The sequence below is a fragment of the Xyrauchen texanus genome, chromosome 3 (genome assembly GCF_025860055.1).
Source record: "Xyrauchen texanus isolate HMW12.3.18 chromosome 3, RBS_HiC_50CHRs, whole genome shotgun sequence".
Lineage (NCBI taxonomy): Eukaryota > Metazoa > Chordata > Actinopteri > Cypriniformes > Catostomidae > Xyrauchen > Xyrauchen texanus.
Window position 1 is genome coordinate 3548203 of NC_068278.1, and position 21364 is coordinate 3569566.

Genomic DNA, 21364 nt, shown 5'->3' on the forward strand with positions numbered 1-21364 from the left:
GAACTACATTCTTTGCCAATTCCAGAAGCTGTCCTTGAGTAATTTAATCTAATAGATCTGCAGACATCTTGAGAACAAGGCTGAGACTGTCATACAAAAATTTAGCAAATTTCCAAGGTTTTGCACGGTGATGTTGCAGCAAAACATAGTACAAAGTGGTCCCTAAATTACTCTAGAAAACTGACCACAAATAACACATTAAGGCAACTTTCAAATAGAAAAAACCTCAGCACGGACACTACAGGTTAAACAATATGCCTTTGGTGGGCAAATTACAAAAGTCTGAAACCTAAACAAATCCAGAGCGGTCAAAACACTAATTTTACTCTTAAATCACTACCGAAAATTATTAGTAGCATGTCACAAAGCAACATTTTAAAATTACAACAAACTAACTGGATAATTCCACAATAGGCCTCAAACACACCAACATTAACTTATCAGAAAAACTAAAACCTACATAGTCTAAAACCTACCCACTCAGGATAACTACAAAAAAAATAACAAAGGAAAAATAAAAGGGTACTTGTATGGCGGCTATCTAGTTGTAGAGTAAGAAAGCATTTTATTTCCTAACTATTCAGCAGAAAGTGCATACAAATTCGCAGGCGGCTTGCTGCTAAAAAAATAAAAAATTCCGATTAAAAATCCTGGACGAGCCCCCGATTATGTTACATCCAGACATAGTTAGAAGCAACATAAATGAACCAGGACACAGATATCAGCTCAAAAGGCGTATTTTAAAGGGGTCATGTCATGCATTTTTTTCAAACTGTATCATCTTTCCTGAGGTCCACTTATAATGTTAGTAAAAAAATGTTTGGTTGCACCAAAACAGTAATAATTTGGTTATATATATGATCATTTTAAACCCAGTCACTGGCCCTCTGACTGAAATGCTTGGTTTTTGTCTATTTTCCCCTTTAAGACCTCAATGTAAACACATACTGTTATGATTGGACAACAATGTACATCCCCTCGAACATAGCCAAATTTGTTTGAAACTCATTCAGGGAAAATGAAATAAATGTATTAAAAAAAGTGTTACTTAAACCCAGCTTCACCAAAACGACAAATATCAAACAGTCATTGTCAGTTCACGAATGAAACTGGTTACTTATGGTTTTGTCCAATAGTGTTTTAAACTGCCCTTAATCTTTATATAACAGTTCCTTTGTTTACAAGAAATCAACGCTGTAATTAGTCACATACGGATATAATCCATGGTGAAACATGCCAAACTCAGTATAATTCTGCACGGAAATGATAAGGGAATTTTCAAATTCAGCCCCCAAACTTTTCTGATGGCTTCAGAGCCACGAAATCTATTTCTTTTTACACATAGGATGGGACACGGTTCTCTCAGTCAACGACAGTAGTAGAATGGAGCAGTGCAAGATGCGTTTTTAGAAGTTCAACTTCTTCCACTCTTAAAATGTGGCACACGTTGCCTTTAGGAATCATCAAAATGCTCAAAAGACATCCATCTAGTACATTACATAGATCAACTGTTTAAAAATGGCACAGATGGGAATGCATACAGGACCCATTTATTCTCAAAACAGCAAGACGCAGCGCAGCTGAATAAATCTGAATGGGGGACTCCTTAAAAAAAAAGTCATAACTTGACACAGTGTCTTTTAAAAAATGGTGTGAGATGCATGATAATGGTCAAAGACGTCTGTCTAGTGCATGTTTATAATCATTTTAAAAATGACACACAAAACTGACAGAAAAGTGCAAGAAAACCAAACCCAAAGCTGTGTGCCTACACATAGAAAAAAACAAAAAGGCAGATAGAGCACATGGCCAGGAGATAATATGCTCAAAACAATCACAGAGCATGGGTGTCAGGATACTGACACTACCCTCCTCAAAGGGATGCCACCTGGCAACCCAAAGGGGGAACATCAAACAGAGGACCAGGCCAAACAGCACCGACAGACACACTAACTAATGAGGGCCGGAGACACAAACCAGGGGAAAGGCTTAAGAAAGTGGGTGGGGTCCGGCAGCCTGAGAGGAGGGTCAAGGAAGGGGCCGGAGGCCTAGCAGGAGGCTTCAGGTATGGGGCAGTGTCCGACAGCCTGATAGGAGGGTTCAGTTCGGGGAGGGGTCCGGTTGCATGGGAGGACGGTACAGGTTGGGTCCAGTGGACTGGAAGGAGGGTCCAGGTTCCAGTGGCCTGGGAGGAGGGTACAGGTCAGGGGCAGGATCTTGCCATCTGGGAGGAGGATCTAAGTAGATGGAGGAATTCAGCAGCCAGGGAGGAAGCTTGAGGAAGGAGACAGACATAGGGCAAAGGCCTCAAGAATGGGACAGGGTCCAAGGAGGAGGCCCGAGGTCAGGCAGCCACAGGGCAGGGACGAGGTCAGTGGCTTCAGCAGAGGGCAGAGCAAGCTGGTCTTTGGTGCCCGCAGAAAGCTGGGCCGACTGGATGGTGGCTGCTGGTGACTGGACAGACTCGTCGACAGCCGCTGGGGTTGTTCAGCAGAGGTAGTCCTGTGGAAAGGCAGAGCAGTGGCTGCTGGAAACTGGACAGGCTGTGTGGTGGCTGCCATGTTCGGGAGCACTGGCAGCAACTGGGGAATGGCCTCCGTGGCCGTGAGCACTAGTAGCGATTGAGGAATGGCCTCTGTGGCCGTGAGCACTGGCAGTGACTAAGGGATGGCCTCTGTGGCCATGTGCGCTGGCAGCGACTGGGGAATAGCCTCTTTGGACTTGAGAACTGGCAGCAACTGGGGAATGGCCTCCATGGCCGTGAGCGCTGGCAGCAACTGGGGAACAGCAGCGACTGGGGAACATGGGCCCTTCTCCTCTTATGGACGGTCGGAAGCACTGCTGCGTGAACAGCAGCTGCCTCTTGGTGGTTTGCAGTGGGAACGGCTGCCACCTCCTTGTCACCAGCGGGCTTCTCTGCCTCCTGGCGGTCACCAGCCAGCTCCTCCGCCTCCTGGCGGACTGCAGCAGGCTTCTCCGCCTCCTGGCGCTCACCAGCCGGCTCCTCCGCCTCCTGGCGGACTGCAGCGGGCTTCTCCGCCTCCTGGTGGTCAGCTTCCTCCTCCTATAGCGATGCGAAGCTGAGGGGGATTCTTGGGTCTGTAGTTCCATCTCTGCAGCAGGATCTCCACTTTGTAAGACGGCAGACATGGTCCACCAGATCCCAAAAAGACATAAAAAAATAAAATAAAATCTCGCCCAGCACCTCCATACTAAGCGAAAGCCTAAAAGGAAGAGTTGTTTTAACTGAATCTCATCAAAGCACCACCTGTGGGGCTCATTGACCAGCTCCATAGCGTAGATGGAAAAACCCAGACTGTTCTTGGAGCTGACCAGAGCATTTTGTACTTGAGCTGGATCTAAAAAATGCCATTGCCTCTGCTGGGTCCAATTTATGGTCAAATCGTTCCTTCACGAATATGAGAACAATGCAGGACCCAAATGCAGGACCCAAACGCAGGAAGGCAACTATGTGGGCTTTATTTAACAAAGAACAAAAATACAAACCAAAACAGAAAGCAACTTGAAAAACTCAAAAAAAAAAAAAATAGAAAACCAACCGATGTCAATAACAGATACAAGAACAAAATGACTGGAGACAAACATTAACAAAAGATTCGACAAAGGACTCAACATGAGGGGAGCTTAAGAAGGAACGGGTTGATAGGGAGCAGGTGCTGCTAATAATGAGTTAATCGAAGAACAAGCTGTTGTCTATGTAATGGAGCTGGTGTTCTCCACGTGGCATCTGCAAAACACAAGAGGGACAGAGAGACAAAACCAACACAGGAAAACACTCAGACAAGACAAACTGACAGTCAGGAGAGGCACAGTCAGGCCAGACTCTGACAGCAAACATCCTCCAAATGAGTATGCTACAGATAATAATTTATGGGTTCCCATCACTTTTTAAAACAAAGTGATGCCCATGCTACAGATGATGTTGCTTTCTATGTACCTTTTTCATCCTGACACTTCAGCTGTATGTTTACATAACTGTTATAAGTGTAAAACACAGATAGTGTGTGGTGCTGATGTCTTGTGTTGTTTTTATGATCCCACCCCTCCCTCATATGCATGTGAATCAGACAGACAGACATCTCTCAGAAGATCTTTTTATAAATGTTCTTTATATGGCAATATTAAACTCTGATCGTATCCCAAAGGACCAAATAAGGGACCAGCTGAATGCCTGGGAGATTAGAGCAGACTGATACTGTTATATCTTTTAGAATAGAATAGATTCAATGTAAATTATTTCTCATGTGCTGTTTTTGAATAAGTAATATATGATTCGTTATTAAGAAACCTTAAAATACAAATCAAACTGTCATATCTGCTGTAGTTTGAGGGAATTATCCTGTGTGAGGACAAGTCATTGAGACCAAAAGAGATGCCAAAAGTTTGCTTTCATTATAAAGATGAGGAAATGTCAACTCAGTCTTGTGGTGTCACCTTGCACGACAGAAATATGGCCTAATGCTGCTTACATAATTGTCTATTTTAAGACGTGTTACTGTATCGTGATGTCATTGAATGTTCCCTCTCTCGTTCTCTTCCTTTATATAGTCAGTGGACAGTGCTTCCTGTCAAAGCTCACTCTTTATTGTCAATATTTCCTTCATCCAGACACTCATGGTAACTAGTGTTTGTGTTTACAAAAGGTAAACGTGTCAAGCTCTCTACTCTTGCCTCTGCAGAGACTCTTGACTTTTTATGGAGGTGAAACAGAGATTGGTCAAATGAGAGTGGAATCCCTGTCTCACAGTACAGTAAAAGTACATGTTACAGGCAACAATTGGTAATTTTGATATGCAACTGATATCAATTACTTTATAATGTGCAGAAATGAAAACAATACTCATGTATACTCAGAAATCACTCATAAATAAAAATCATCCTGCAGTGTTTGTGGAATAGTTGAGGTGTGTGTGTGTAAGTGTGTGTATGTATATATACACACACACTGATACCAGTCCTAAACAGCCTTAAAACACTCTTTTTTTTTTTTTTTCAATTCTTTATTTTGGTGTAGCAGTATATACATTAGCACATGTTACAAAACAAAAGTGGATGTATTTTCCTACTGCCATCCAGTTTTTCATTTAGAACAAAACAAAGAAAACAACAACAACAACAACAGTAAAACTAAAAAAAAAAAAAAAAAAAACACTTGGAGGCAAAGTGTCTACATAATAGTCCATACTGAAGATCGGTACTTGAGGATTCTTAGTCTATGGTAGTGACTGCGGGAGAAAGTAAGTTAACTTCCTAATGCGTGGTAGGGAAAAGGTGTGAACAGGTAAAGAATAAGGTGTGTACACTGTCTGGCTGTGTACAGGGAGTATACTTAAGGGCTCATGCTGCATCAAATAAGTAGGCAAACAGATGTGGTTACCTTTAAAAGTCATTTGTTCAATACCTCCACAAAATCTGGTCGCAATGGTCTTACATATTCAACTCACATGGTCCAGAATTTGATAAACACATTTTTCTGAAGACGAAGGGAGAAAGCAATCTTTTCCATGATATAAATGTAATTTACTATATCCATCCACTCCTGTATTGTGGGAGGTTCAGGAAGCAACCAGTGCCTTGTGAGTGCCTTTTTACCCGCTGTCGTTAAAATACAGAATAAATATTCATCCGGCCTTCTTGCCTGAAAATCAGCGTATCCTAAAAATAATGTGAGAAACTGCAAAGGCAGGACAGTGTTAAATATGCTTTCCAATGCTTTATGAAGTTCTGCCCAGAATGGTTTTATCACTGGGCACTCCCAGAATATATGCCAGTGGTTGGCTTCTCTAGATCCGCACTGTCTCCAACATTTGGTATCCCCCCACCATATGTGCTTTCTGTTTTGGTGTTATAAAAAATCTGATAAGACACTTCCACCCGAACTCTCGCCATATGTGAGAATTGGTACATCTCCATGGGAGCTTACATACATCAAACCACTCATCATTTGATATGAGAAAATTACCTTCTTTTTCCCATTTTTCTTTAATGTATTCAGTAGAGTGGGATTTTTTTATCCTAAGGGCTTTATAAAATGTAGATATAACACCCTTATTTGGATCTTCTTTGTATGCACCTATAAATATCCTCAGTATTGGGTCATCAAGGTCTGTTTTATTTTTAATGTTATGTTCAAAATGATTACGTATTTGAAGATATCTATAAAAGTCAGATTTCTTAAGGCAATATTCTTTCTTCAGGCTTTCAAAATCTTTTAAGTGTCCCTTTTTGTAAGGGAGTAGAATGTTGTTATTCCTTTTGCAACCCAGGATTTAAATCTATGATCCATTATATTAGGCTTGAATTCAGGATCATAGGCACACCATTGAATTATTTGTAGTTTATGAATCAGATTGTATTCCTCTCTTATCATATTCCAGGTTTTTAATTGGGCTTTTATCCATGGGTTTTGCACCTTATCTATAAATCTTCCCAAATTTTTATATGCTAGTATTGCATAAATTGGGGATCACTCACTATTGAGAGTTCAATATCTTTCCACCTTGCATGATATGTAGGGTTACATATATTAATTAGTGGTTTAGTTTGAGCTGAATAAAAATAATCCCTCAAATTAGGCAACGCCATTCCTCCTTCCTCTGTTGGGAGCTGTAGAGTTTTGAATTTGACTCTGGGTTTTCTCCTTGCCAAATAAATCTGGAAATTATTTTGTTCAATTCAGACCATTGTTTTGAGGGAACTTCTACAGGGAGTGCTTGAAATAAATAAAGATATCGTGGAAGGATATTCATCTTTACAGTGTCAATTCTATGACTGAGGCTAAGGAAAGAGATGGAATTCCATCTATGTATGTCACTTTTTATTTTTGTTAAGAGAGGATCAAAATTTATCTCCGCCAATGTTGGAATTTCTTTCGGTAGATGTATTCCTAAATATTTCAGTGAATTCTGGTCCCAATTAAGGTGGAATTTCTCTTTAATGTGTTTTGATGGAGTATAATTAAGTGTCAAAATTTGCGTTTTTTGTATGTTTAGTTTGTATCCTGCATATCTACCGAATATTTCTAGGAGATTCATTAATTCAGGAAATGAGCTATCGGGTTTACTTAAATAAATCAATAGATCATCAGCGTACAATGCCAATTTGTGGTCTTCTCCTTTATGCAAATGCCTTTGATGCTTTCAGACTGCCTTATCCACTGTGCGAGAGGTTCTATATAAAGCGCAAAGAGTATTGGTGAGATCGGACACCCCTGTCTTGATCCGTGTTCTAAGGCAATGGAATCAGAGAGATACCCGTTTATTTTAATCCGGGCTGATGGTTTATTATATAGTGTACTGATACCCCTAGCGAAATTTTCGTGCATACCAAATCTTTCAAGAACTTTAAATAAGAAAGGCCAACTCACAGAGTCAAAGGCCTTCTCCGCATCCAAACTGATTACAAGGGCTTCAAGTTTGTCCTGTTGGATGTGATTTAATATGTGCAATGACCGTCTAATATTATCGTGAGCTTGTCTTTGAGAAATAAACCCTGTCTGATCATTATGTATAAGCTGGGGGAGAATCCTTTCTAATCTCTTGGCAAGGATGGCTGTGTATAATTTGTAATCGACGTTTAAAACCGAAATTGGTCTATATGAACTGCATTCTAAATTGTCTTTTCCCTCTTTTGGGATAACTGATATTACTGCCTCGCTCCATGACGGAGGCATTTTAGCCTCCATTAACAATGTATTACAAGCCCGAAGGAGGCTTGGTGTCAACTCGGGTCGAAACGTCTTGTACCACTCTGATGGGAAGCCATCAGGGCCAGGAGACTTATTTGCCTTGAGCCCGGAGATGGCGCTGTTTAACTCTATCTCAGTTATTGGAGCTGTTAATGTTTGGTTTTGTTCCGCTGATATAACTGGTAGGTTTAGAGAATCAAGAAGCTTTCCAATTTGTTGCTCATCCTCCAAGCGTGGTTGTGTGTACAGTAATTTGTAGTATTTTTTAAAAGAGTTTTGTATATCGTCTTGTTTATATTGTATAGTTTTAGAATCTGGGTCCCTTATTTTATATATCGTATTATCCGCTTGTTGTTTTTGCAGCTTCCTTGCCAAAATTTTTTTGATTTTGAGCCTGATTCATAGTATTTTTGTTTTGTAAATATCATCTTTTTTTCAATTTCCTGTGAATACATTATATTTATTTCGTTTCTAATTTTCTTTATTTTTGTCATCAGATTTGGTTTTTGTTCCCTTTTATGTTGTGTCTCAAGATCTTTTAGTTCACTTTTGAGACTCATTAGTCTTAATTGTTTTTCTTTCTTTTCATAGGCACAAAAGGATATAACTCTCCCCCTAATAACTGCTTTTAGGGCATCCCATATTGTAGCGGAGTTAACTTCCCCATTATCATTTTCCTCAAGAAACATTTTTATGTCTTCCCTTATTTGAGTTTGAAATTGTAGGTTATTTAGGATGCTTGTATTTAGCCTCCACAGTGTTCTTCCCGGGTTCTCATTAATATGTAAAGTACAAGAGAGAGGTGCATGATCAGACAAGTCAATTGATCCAATGTCGCAGCTATGTATTCTATGGCGGTCTCTCTTTAGTACAAAAAAATAGTCTATCCTCGAATATACAACGTGAGGGGATGAATAAAACGTGTAATCACGGCCTGATGGGTAAAGATCTCTCCAAAGATCTAATATGCCCATTTCTGTCATTAGAGCGTTAATTATCCTGTGTAATGATGTGGTGGTTGAATTTTTTGATGAATCAAGTTTTGGGTTGAGACGAATGTTGCCGTCTCCACCACATATAACAATTCCTGTCGCTCCTATCATTAAATCAAATATTTTCCTGTAAAAAGCAAAATCACTTCCAGGGGGGACATAAATGTTAATTAGTGTTATAGCGGTGTCATCTATTTTCCCTGTAACTATTATATATCTTCCTTCCTTGTCTGAGACCTCTGAAAGATGTTCGTATGAGACTTTTTGTGATATTAAGATTGCTACACCTCTTCTGTGCCCTGACTTATAAGATGAGTAATATACCCTTGAAAATCCCATTCTCCTTAGTTTTTCATGCTCTGTTGCAGTGAGATGTGTCTCTTGTAGAAACACAATCTGTGCATTTTCCCTTTTCATTTTTTAACAGTATTTGACTTCTCTTAGCTGGGTTCAAGACCCCATTCACATTAAATGAAATAATTTTTAGAGCTTGCTTATTCATGGTCTTCTACATTGGTTAACACAATTGGAACTTCTCCCGGTGTAACTACCAATATTAAATGTGTACATTAAGAATACCTCTCCCATATAACAAACATTGAACGTGAACCAAGCTGTAACCATTTTAAACAGAACGCCACCGTAACAAAAAAGAACAGTCGTTTCCGGTGTTGAGGCTCGTTTCAAAAGAGCCTTGTGGGGCTTTGTAAGTTCAAAGCTCCCATAAGGGGAGATCCCACATTGTAATAAAAGTGGGGCCCTACAATATCGCATGCTAATCTAAATAAAGCTGTAAATCGTTTAAAAAATAAAACAAGTAAATAAAAATAAAATAAAGCAAGGAAAACTCACCAATTAACAAGTCCCGACTCGATTAAATAAATAATAGTACTGTAGGATTTACACATAGCTGTATACATTTACTTGGCAATCCTCTGGCCAAATAACCGAGATATCACGTAGCAGTGGGAATCAAATATAACATATCTGCTTTTCCGATTGGGGTGTTAAAAACGTCGGACTCGTTTCGTGGGGGTTCATTTTCTGAATTTCTGGAGTTTTTCTTTATATTGAGAGTGGGGGGGTTTCCTGGATTGTATGTAGCCGTCCGCTGTGTCAAATTCCTTATCTCCACCTCGGTCGCGCCGTTTCCCCGCTACCTGCCAAGTAGATAAGAGCCCAATCTCTTCCTGATCCGCATTTGTGGAGCACTTCACCACATTGACTGAAAATCCTCGTGAAGCCATGTCTCTCGTTGCCTCTGTAGCATCCTGGTATAGTCGTGTGCCATTATCGTAGAAGACGCGCATCCTTGACGGGTAAGGTGTCTGGAACTTTATTTGTTTTTCTTTTAACGCTTTCTTGGCTTCTGCATATTCTCCGCGTTTCTTAAGCACTTCTCGAGGGAAGTCATGATCAACGTAGAAGCGGACATCATTGCAAAACACTTCTTTTTTCTGCCAGGCTCTCCTGAGCACCTCGTCTTTCGACCGGTAGCTCCCGAATTTGACAACTATAGAACGTGGCTTTACCTGCGGGGTATTGGGCTTCGGTGCTAATGCCCGGTGTGCTCGTTCAATTCCCAACTCTCTGTCACGGGGAAGGTCCAGTGCGCTTTTCAACAAATTGTCCAGAAAACCAACCATATCGGTGCCTTCTTTATCTTCGGGTATTCCGTAAATCCTTAAATTGTCTCTGCGCGCACGGCCCTCTTGATCTATCAGCCTGGCTTCGAGATTAGCCTGACGCTGTGTTAGCCGCTTGATTAGCGTTGATGTTGCTTGAAGTATGGTCTCGGTTTCTTCAATTCTCACCTCTGCTTCATCTAGTCTGTCATTTGTTCTCTTCAATTCTTGCTTAATGTCGGAGAGCTGTATTTTATTGTCTCTTCTGAACTCTCTTAGTTCGTTGAGAATACATCGCAAGCTAACTTCGGAGCTATCTTCAACATGAGGAGATGAACTCGGAGAGTTACTTCGGCTATCTTGCCTCACATCAGAGTCATTTTCTATTACATTCATCATTGTCCTACTTCTGGTAGAAACCCCTTTCTCCATTATTTCGTAAAACATTCACTGGAGTTCTCAGATCTAAGGTTTTTTGGGGTTATTTCACAAAACCGTCGGAGAGCTCGAAAATTAGGCTGTCATCCTCTTGGCGGCTGGACCGGAAACCCTTAAAACACTCTTTTAATCACATTTATAATTGTAAGACAGAACACTCGACTGGTCCATGTCATAAATGTGCCCTGAAATAACTAGCAAGTCTGAAGTGTTTGAAATGTCAGTAGTTAACAGCAGTTGTAACACCATCTGACCCTCTCAACATTTAATGTAATTATCCTAGCTGATAATTATCTCATTAATGACACTCTAGAAGCATTTCACATCATCAAGAGGCCAATCTTCAATCTCACATTAGAGAAATATTTTAATTATTTCAGTTTCTCTGTGGGCAGTGAATCTCTTCAGAACACAGACTTTACACTTTCATATGAATAATAACAGCAGCAGAACATGTTTCACAGTCCAGGAGAACAGAATATTTGCTAACAGGACACAAACATAAGCCTTGACTTATTTTAGCATTTAAAGTTGCAGCATAAGTAATCTGAGCTCTCACGTTGCTGGAGTATAACTATTTATACATGGATGAGCCAAAACATTATGACCACCTGCCTAATAAGCCGTTGGTCCTCCGTGTGGCACCAAAACAGCGCTGATCCGAAATGGACTCTACATGACCCATGAAGGTGTCCTGTGTTATCTGGGACCAAGACATTAGCAGCAGATCTTTCAAGTCCTGTAAGTTGCGAAGTAGGGCCACGGTGGATCGGACTTGATGGCCCAGCACATCCCACAGACTGGAGGCCAGGGCAACAACTTGAAACTCCGTTATGTTCCTCAAACCATTCCCCAACAATGTGTGCAGTGTGGCAGGGTGCATTATCATGCTGAATGAGGCCACTGCCATCGGGGAATACCATTGCCATGAAGGGGTGTACCTGGTCTTCAGCTATGTTTAAGTATATTTGGTACATGTAAAATTGACGTCCACATGAATGGACGAACCCAGGGTTTCCCAGCAGGACATTACTAAGAGCATCACACTCCCTCCACTGGCTTGTCATCTTCCCAAAGTGCATCCTGGTTCCATCACTTCCCCAGGTAAACAACACACAGGTACATATACATGTAAAGAAAACAGGACTCATCGGACCAGGCGACCTTCTTCCACTGCTCCAAGGTCCAGTTCCGACACTCGCGTGACCAACCTGTGCTTTCGATGGTGGACTGGGGTCATTATGGCCACTCTGACCTCCCATAACATAATTACAATTTTCGTTGGTTCAGACCAGAAGGGATAGCCTTCGTTGTCCTCACGCATGGATGGGCATTGGGTGCCCAACATCCTGTCACTGATCAATAATTTTTAGGGATGCACCGATATAACATTTTTGGACGATACCAATTTTAACAAAAACTATAGGCCGATAATTATATTTTGCAACTGATCTTTTTGTTCATCAGATCACTGTTTAACTTAGGAATGTTTTAAAAAAAAAAACACACACACAAGAGGAAAATCTCTCTCACTGTTCGAACAATAATTAATTTCCATTGAATATGGATTGGATCTGTTGAACACATGACAGGCCAACATTTTAAAGAGCCAATATTCATATTGCTTGATTTAGTGTCAAAAGGGCGATATACTTTTTATGTCAAAAATTCACGCACAGCTTTGTCAGTGATTGACTCCAGCAATTACACTTTACAGTTATAGATACTAAATGAAACATACAGTGCAGCAGGAAATCCAACATGACAAACTCATAACAATGTTCAAATATCTCTTAAACACATCACAGTTCAGAAGATAACTGTTACTATCACTGTGTCCAAAACAACTTCCTCGATGACATCAAAAGTTTAACACTAAACTCTCTCAAATGTCAATCATGACCAGAAACTCAATGTACACAGTCTGTCAGCCCAAATCCTGATCTCACCTGTCAAACACGACAGCAGCGAAACTCGCCTCAGCGAACACAACATCTCCCGCCGAAATCTCCTTGGTGACGCGAAGGGCACGACCTTTCTCTCCGGCCGCGAACACTTCCACGGGGTCCATCTTGTCTACGGTCATGTTGACACAGACTGCTGCTGATGCTGTCCGCTGCGGCTGAGGAGGAACTGCTCCCAGTACATACTCCCAGTGCCTACCTCCCCATAAACCCGCCTCAACGCAGCCAAAAATAGACAAACTCCTTTCCTGCTGTCGCTGGTACCATGTCCACGTGCTCGGAAACCCGTTAGAGGTTCTGATGTTTTATGAGCTCGCCTGTGGGAGTATTTTAGTCTGTCAGCTGTGTCTGCTCATCAGTTGTGTAAATGCAGTGGAGAGAGTATTTGACAGTTCTGAAGGTACAATGTGGGCTCTGAAACTGAATAAATAAATAAATAATCTGTATCAGTAAACATATCTTAACATCTTAAAACCAGATAAATTCACCTAATTAACAAAGTGTATTTTGTGTCTTGTGGCACTCATATTTATTTATTTTTTTCAGTTGTTTGCTTAAAACAACAATAATTGTATTCAAGATATATTTGATGACAACAAGTCAGTTGATAGCATTAGTATAACATTGACTACCACTAAATATTATTTAGACTTGACCCTTTGTTTATCAACAAATCACGGTTACAGAGATGCATTTAAAATAGAAGTGAATGGGGCCAATCCATATTAAATTACACACTGTTTCAAAAGTATAGCCGCAAGACATAAACATGTTAACAATATAGCTGCAAGCAGCCATTAACAGGGTTCAAGCCTTTTAAGAACTTTCAAAGTATGCAAAAAAATAATTTATATGTACTTTGTAAGTTGTTGAATTTGCAAACTGGTGTTAAATATGACTGATGTCTTGTGTTCAACGATCCTGAAACAGAATAATTGTTATGGTGGTCATTTAAAAAAAAAAAAAATGTTTTTAACTTTTACTTTTGAACTGTTATAAAGCCACAAAGCACCCAATCTCCAAAAAGGTTTTAGAAGTTTGAATATTTATTTTAGGAATTATAGGCTTTTGGATACACTTGGTCAAACCCACATGATAAATGTAACCCCTAAATAACTGAAGTTCAACTTTTCTTTGATAATTATTGACCTAGGGAGTCCTATATATTTCACAATAGCAGGTAACATTGGATAATATACAATAATTTACACACCATTTATACAGCCATTTTGCTGAAATATGATTGGCTGCTGGCGGCCATGTTTTTTTATTTGTCCGACTGATATTGTAGGATATGTTAGCCTTTGGCCCCTACAAGGTGCATACCAATTTTCAACTTCATTGATCATACGGTTGAGGAGTTATTAGCGTTTTGTTTGTTGTAGCACCCCTATTGGCAAAAAATTTCGCAACTTTGCGTGCATCCTGTACATCCTGCAGAATGTCCTGTTCTCTATGTTTATCAAGTTTCGTAACATTTGGCCTTTTCGTTTGGTAGATATTGGTCAATGCATACAAAATGGATGAAGCCTGACCAATTCGTTGGCTTATATCTTTGCAACTTTGCAAAAATTCCTTTGATAACTTTTTGTCAGGAGTAGTAGACACGTGGCAATTTTTGTGCGAATTGGAGATGTGGCGTAGGAGGAGTTCGAAAAAGTAGGTTTTTAGAATTAACAATTTTCATGATGGAAATTAAATCGGAGATACATGTTATGTTCGCCTTGAGCCAAGGAATCCAACAATGTAAGACACTTCAGTGTGCGGAAAAACGGTTTAGGATTTATGGGCCAAAATGTATACATGATCACTATAGCGCCACATTGAGGCCGATTGGGCCGAATATTTGATACACTATAGAACTACCTGGGGGACTACCTCCCCTGAAATTTTCAGCTCTCTACGACTTATGGTTTGGTCTGCACGATCAGTTTTAGGGCAGAATAATACAAATAATAAAAATCCTTACAATTACAGTAGGGATTCAGCCCTTCGAGCTTGAACCCCTAAAAATTAACACTGTGTCCGAACCAGACACCAGACGCGACACGGCTAAAATATGCAACAAAATAAATCGCAGCCAATCAGAACAGCACACTGCTGTCTTGCACTTGCAATGAAATGGGTGTGCATAATAAAAATGTTTATTATTTTAACATTACTCAAAATACATACTCACATAATACATGCATATAACACACTTGTTTGTACAGATAAAGTCCACAGTTTGAATGATTTTGTTCCCTTTAATTCATTTTCAAGATCTTGGGGAAATTATCCATCGTCGATTTCATAATGCTATTATAGTCACGGATGCGGTTGGTAAGTGATTTTATCACACTAAAATCATGTATATGTAAACACATATTGTTTGTCTTGTGTCTATACTTTTGAAACATTGAGTATTCTTTTTCTTAATTTTTATCCCCTTTTCTCCCAATTTGGAATGCCCAATTCCCACTACTTAGTAGGTTCTCATGGTAGCGTAGTTACTCATCTCAATCCGGGTGTTGGAGCATAATTGTCAGTTGCCTCTGCTTCTGGCTCGCTGTGCAGAACATCGCAGAGACTCCCAGCATGTGAAGACTCATGCTACTCTCCACGATCAACGCACAACTCACGCCCCATTGAGAACCACTAATCGCGACCATGAGGAGGTTACCCCATGTGACTCTACCCACCCTAGCACCCTAGGATTTTTACGAATACAGAGAACAAACAGCGCTGAATACAGTGGAAACATATCTACAATCAACTGAAACAAAAGTGTGTCTTTTTGAGAGGTAACTTTGAGATTCTTCAGCTAGTGCTGTGTCAGGTGAACAAGGAGCTGTTCAAACTGAATGTGTTTTTGAGTCCGTTTACGCTGTTTTTTTTAATCGCTTTCCCTGTAAACATTCGCTAGATGGATGTCTTTCGACAACTGCATAATGTTTCATGGTTTTTGCACTGTAAAATGGGCATTCAAGAAACAGAGTGAAAGCAGATCTAGATGCTTCAATCCTTATTTGTCATAATTTGTTTTTGCTCCGTGTTTGTAAAATCCAGAGCTGCCAACCATGATTGATTTTCGGAAAAAGTGCCTCATCTCCAAACAAATGTGTGTGTTCAGAGGTGTCTCATCAAACTGTTTATAAGAGTGTGGAGACACACAGAGAGAGAGAGAGAGAGAGAGAGAGACAAAGAGAGAGAGAGAGAGTGTGTGTGAGTGAGAGAGTGTGTGTGAGTGAGAGAGAGACAGAGCAACATGGCTACAAGATGCAACATATTCTTGAACTTATGTATTACTCATTCTCTTGATTTATAGACTTAAAGGTTCTTGGTTTTACCTAGCAATAAACAGCAGTATTTTAATTCCTCTAATATTGTGGTGAAACTGCTGAATATTAGCTTTTGGAACATTGAAGGTTTGTGCTTCAACATAGTTGGACTAAAAAGTACAATCAATGATTTTCTGAACAGCATTTGTAATGCTGACATCATGATTTTGAAGGAGATATGGTTGGATGTTTCCACTCGGTGTCCAGCACGTTACTCTTAAGTCATGGTGCCCTCCTGGAAACTGAACTCAGTTTATCGTGGCAGAGACTCTGGAGGTTTAGTTATATGGACTAAAATCATCTTGACCCCTTTATAACACCCCTACATCAAGGTAAATACCCCATATGGTTCAAATTAGACAAGAATACAGGAATCATAGATAATTACCTATTCCTCTCTGGAGTATCCTCTCAAGTTCCTCTCCATGATATTCTCCATACTATGATGAGGACATTTTTCACACTCTTCAAAGAGAAATTTGCCAATATCAAACTGAGGGAAAAAATTTAATATGTAGAGATCTTAATGCTAGAACAGGCTCAGAGACTAACTACATTGATAATTCAGGAGATCAGCATCTGATGCCCCCAGAACTCATCAGTACTCCTACATAGAAAAGTAACCAGGATACTGTAGTTAACAAACATGGAAAGGAGGTGGTGCATCTCTGTCAAATTTTAGGGCTTTACATTTTGAATGGCTGGAAAAATCACTCTGGACCCCACTCACCCTGCACACAACCTTTTTGAACTGTTGCCTTCTGGCTGGCACTTCATAGCTCTGAGCACCAGAACCATCAGACACAGGAACAGTTTTTTTTCCCCAGGCTATCCATCCCATGAATAGTTAAAACTGCCCCATTGAGCAATAATTATGTGCAATTCACAGTCTAGTATTTTAATATTTATCCAACACATCCAACTTCTGCCATACATTCTCTTGCACTGTATATTACAGATTTGTATTTAGTTTTGTACAATGTTTTTGTATGTGTGAATGTATGTCTGTGTGTGTATATGTCTTATTGTGCATTCTATATATACTTTATTTTCTATTAAATTTGTATTTATTTTTTTGTATTCAATTTTTATTTTAGTTTGTATTGTTGTGCACTGGAAGCTCCTGTCACCAAGACAATTTCCTTGTATGTGTAAGCATACCTGGCAGTAAAGCTGATTATGATTAACCTCATAATTAGAGATCTTGGACTCACCGTGAGACCTCAAAGGGCCCTTGCCACTTGGAGAGTAATTTATAACTTGAGGTGGGCAGTAATACAAGCACTTTATCTCCCGGTGTGAATTCCCGTAGTCGAGTGAGTGCCCCTGTCACACAGCCGGCTTTGACATTCCTTAGCTTGGAAAAAATTCTCCTGAGTTAATAAACCCAAAGTGTGGAGTTTTGCTCTAAAATCAAGAACATACTGAATTTCATTTTTAGTGTTTAAAGGGCCCTCCTCCCAAGCTTCCCATATGACATTGAGCATGCTGTGCGGCCCACGCCTGTACATCAGTTAGAATGGGGAAAACCCTGTAAAGGCATGTGGGACCTCTCGCACTGCAAACAACAGGGGTTTGAGCCACTTTTCCATTTCTAAACGTCCACGTGTACGTGCTTACGAATCATATTTTTTAAGGTTTTCTTAAATCGTTCCACCAACCCATCTGTTTGTGGGTGATAAACACTGGTGCGCATCTGTTGAATACCTTACAATTTGTATAGTTCACGTAGTGGTCATGACATAAAGTTAGTGCCTTGATCTGTGAGGATTTCCTTTGGAATCTCCACTCTGGAGATTATTTTGAAGAGTGCCTCCGCAACACTACGTGCTGACATGTTGCACAGGGGCACTGCTTCTGGATATCGTATTGCATAGTCCACCAGAACTAATAGAAAGTGATGTCTGTGTGCAGTCCATTCTAATGGCCTGACGAGGTCAATGCCAATTCTTTCAAGGGGACATCAAACAGCGGCAGAGGGTGCAATGCTGCATTTGGGGAGCCGGTGGATTTACCAACTGACATTCACAGCATGCCGCACACCACTTGTGAACGTCCCAGTGAATGCCTGGCCAAATAAATGTGCCATTATTCAGTTAAGCCTTTTTTCGTGACCTAAATGGCCAGCCATTGGATTAAAGTGAGCCACCTGGAAGAGGGTTTCCTGATGGCTCTTAGGTATTAATAAATGGGTTGTATTTTCTTTTGTTTGAGTGTTCTGTGTCACTCGGTACAACCGATCTTTAATAATTGAAAAATATGGGTATGTGAGTGCGACGCCAGGCTGGAGCTGTTGACCATCGATGACTCTCACTTGATCAAACGCGTTTTTGAGGGACTCCTCACATGACTGCTCTAAAGCGAAATCCCCCTCAGGGAACCCCCTGAGAATGGGCACTCACTCTCTTGCATCATCTTGATGCAGAGCAGACGTAGACAGCCCCACCTCTCAAACCATCACATTGCACGTCGCACACAAAGTCAACATTTTACAGGACCCATCCATGCATATTTCCCTTAATAAATTCTTAAAATTAGTTCAATTTGCTCCCAAAATTAGTGGATGGGTGAGGTGGGAATTAACAGTGGCCTCTACTCTATGCCTTTTACCCCTGAATAGTATCTCAATGGTAATCACCAGATACAAGTGAATATCCCCATGCACACACTTCTCCCTCACACCTCAATATCAATGCCCAAAGGCCGAGGGAGACGGAGGAAGTGAGAGAGAGAGAGAGAGAGAGAGAGAGAGAGAGACAAAGGGATAGAGCCCCTTGGTTGGGGAAGGGGTCTGGGCGGGGTTCCTCCCCACTTCCAGCTGCTAGCTGCGCCCCCCCTGAGAGTAATGGCAACAAGCAGGCCGCCCACTGGTCGGGAGTCCACTTCCACACCTTGGCGGTTTTCTCGAACAGATCGAGCTAGGCCTCCGGATCGTCATTTGTCTCCATCTTAATGAGGGTCACAGGGGAAGTGGCCTCCGGAGGGGGTTGCAGCACCAGCCCCCTCTCTGTCAATCAGGCTTCAGAACGTCTGCCGGTCCTCTGCTTGGGCCTGAAGCAGGAGATGGAAGCGCTGTTCCTGCTCCAGGCATAACTCCATGGGGGATTGATGCTCGGACTGCTGGATGCTGGCAAGGGACTTGATAACTTCGCTCAGCGGTGAAGACTCCATAACGGTGTTGTCCTCCAAATTCCCTGGTTTCGGCACCACTGTGGAAAGTTTGGTTCTTCGGGCAATGGAGGAGTCAGGAGACAACAAAGCAGTGCGGGCAAGTATTTTCATTTCTGCCTTCAGTGACTTGTATTTAATGACACTCAATTCATGTAGATTCTTCACAACACTCATTAAGATAACATAAACTTTTAATGCCCTTAATACATGTCGACACCGTGCTCTCAGGTCGCTCTTTCTCTCCCCAACTGATGCCTTGGTGCCTTTTCAATTCTCCCTCCACCATCACTATAACAAGAGACAGGTGTTAGAGATAATTACAACCCAGGTGGCAAGACTTACCACTCTCTCTCCCGCAGACAGACACATGACCACGCCCCCATCCCCACATGCTGTAAAAAGGCTCATCAAACTGCTAAATGCTGTGAACTAAATGTTGCAATATTTATAATCTAATAGCTAGGGGTATTTGTGTGGAGTGGTGGGTAATTTCACACATTTACCCACCGCTGTCGACAAGAAATGACACAAAGAAGTGTGCTTGAAGAAACACACCTGATTATATTTTGAAGAACAGACGAAAGTGGGTTTGATTTGCTGTTTTGTTCAGAAGTTCGTTTGACTTTGGCGCTCGATCCTGTCTCGCAGAACAAACGCGCAAATTGTGAGTTATCACATTTATTTCTCTGTAAGCCTTCTTGGAGCAGTTTGTAAGAATAATGTTGTCTATAAGAACACTGCATAGGATGTCAAGATGCATATGCAAATAACATGCAACAAAATTGGGACTTCAGGTGAATGTCATGTGTGTTATAATTCAGTACAACCCCAGAAATGGTTCTTGAACAACTCTTGTGTTCATGCTGTTATAAACTAAAATGTAAGAGCAGTGCAGATCTGTTAAGAGATTCTGTTTGGCTTTTTTTTTTTTTTTACATTATATATGTTAGCCAGCAGGTGGTTTCAAAAGAAAATATTTGTGTGTAATATGAGCCATGATGTGAAGTGAATCCGTGTCAGCCATTTACATACAACAGTTCTTTGTGATTACTTACTACATATACTGCACTACTAAAGCTAGGAAATAGCTTTCAATGGCTTTAAACGAACAACATCAGCATTACGGCTCATCACATCTGAGAGAAACAACAGACTGATTAATTACATTACTCACCTCCCAAATCACTGATGCAGGTCCATATCGCAATCTTGCTCAGGTAATATTGCTCAATTCTAAAATAATACAATTAGTTTGTCAAATTTAGTGACTAACTAGTCGCCTAGCTCCGACAAGGCACTGACTGGTTGGTTGGCAGTTTTAAATTGGTAGTTTTGCACATCCCTACCTTTTACCTACAAATTATATATTACAGAGAGTAAACAATTGTCATTTCAGACACAACTGTTTTTTTTATTATTCTCATGGCTCATGCTACTCTCCGTGATCCACGCACAACTTACCACATGCCCCATTGAGAGCGAGAACCACTAATTGCAACTATGAGGAGGTTACCCCATGCAAGTCTACCCTCCCTAGCAACCAGGCTAATTTGGTTGCTTAGGAGACCTGGCTGGAGTCACTCAGCAGGCACTGGATTTTAACTTGCGACTTCAGGCATGATAGTCAGCGTCAATACTCGCTGAGAGGCCCAGGCCCCATAATTATATATATTTTAATAGAAGTATAGAAGTGTCAACCCTGTTACCATCAAATCCGCCCCCATAAACAATGTGCAATTCTATAAATAAAAATGAGAAATAATAATCTTTATCCTCTCAGGATTTAAACGCTACAAGTTATTTTTTTTAATCACTGATATTTCATTAGGTTTGTATTAAATTGTCATCTGTTAACATGATTTTGCACAGAAAACAACTTATATATTTGTAGAAATACCTTTTCTAATAAATATATTTTAGTGTCATGATCTCATTAATCTAGTAATGGATAAATAAACTAATTTAAAGCCAACGATATCTTAACATATATTAAAAATAAATATAGCTTGAGATGGCACAGTGCAATTTTGTCTGCTATAATGTTTCAAATTCGCCTTTTTGAAATGGAGAAGGCACCGATATTGCATTATAGTTTAAAACTATAACTCCAAATGTAACATAATTCCAAAAGTTCTCAGGTACCAAT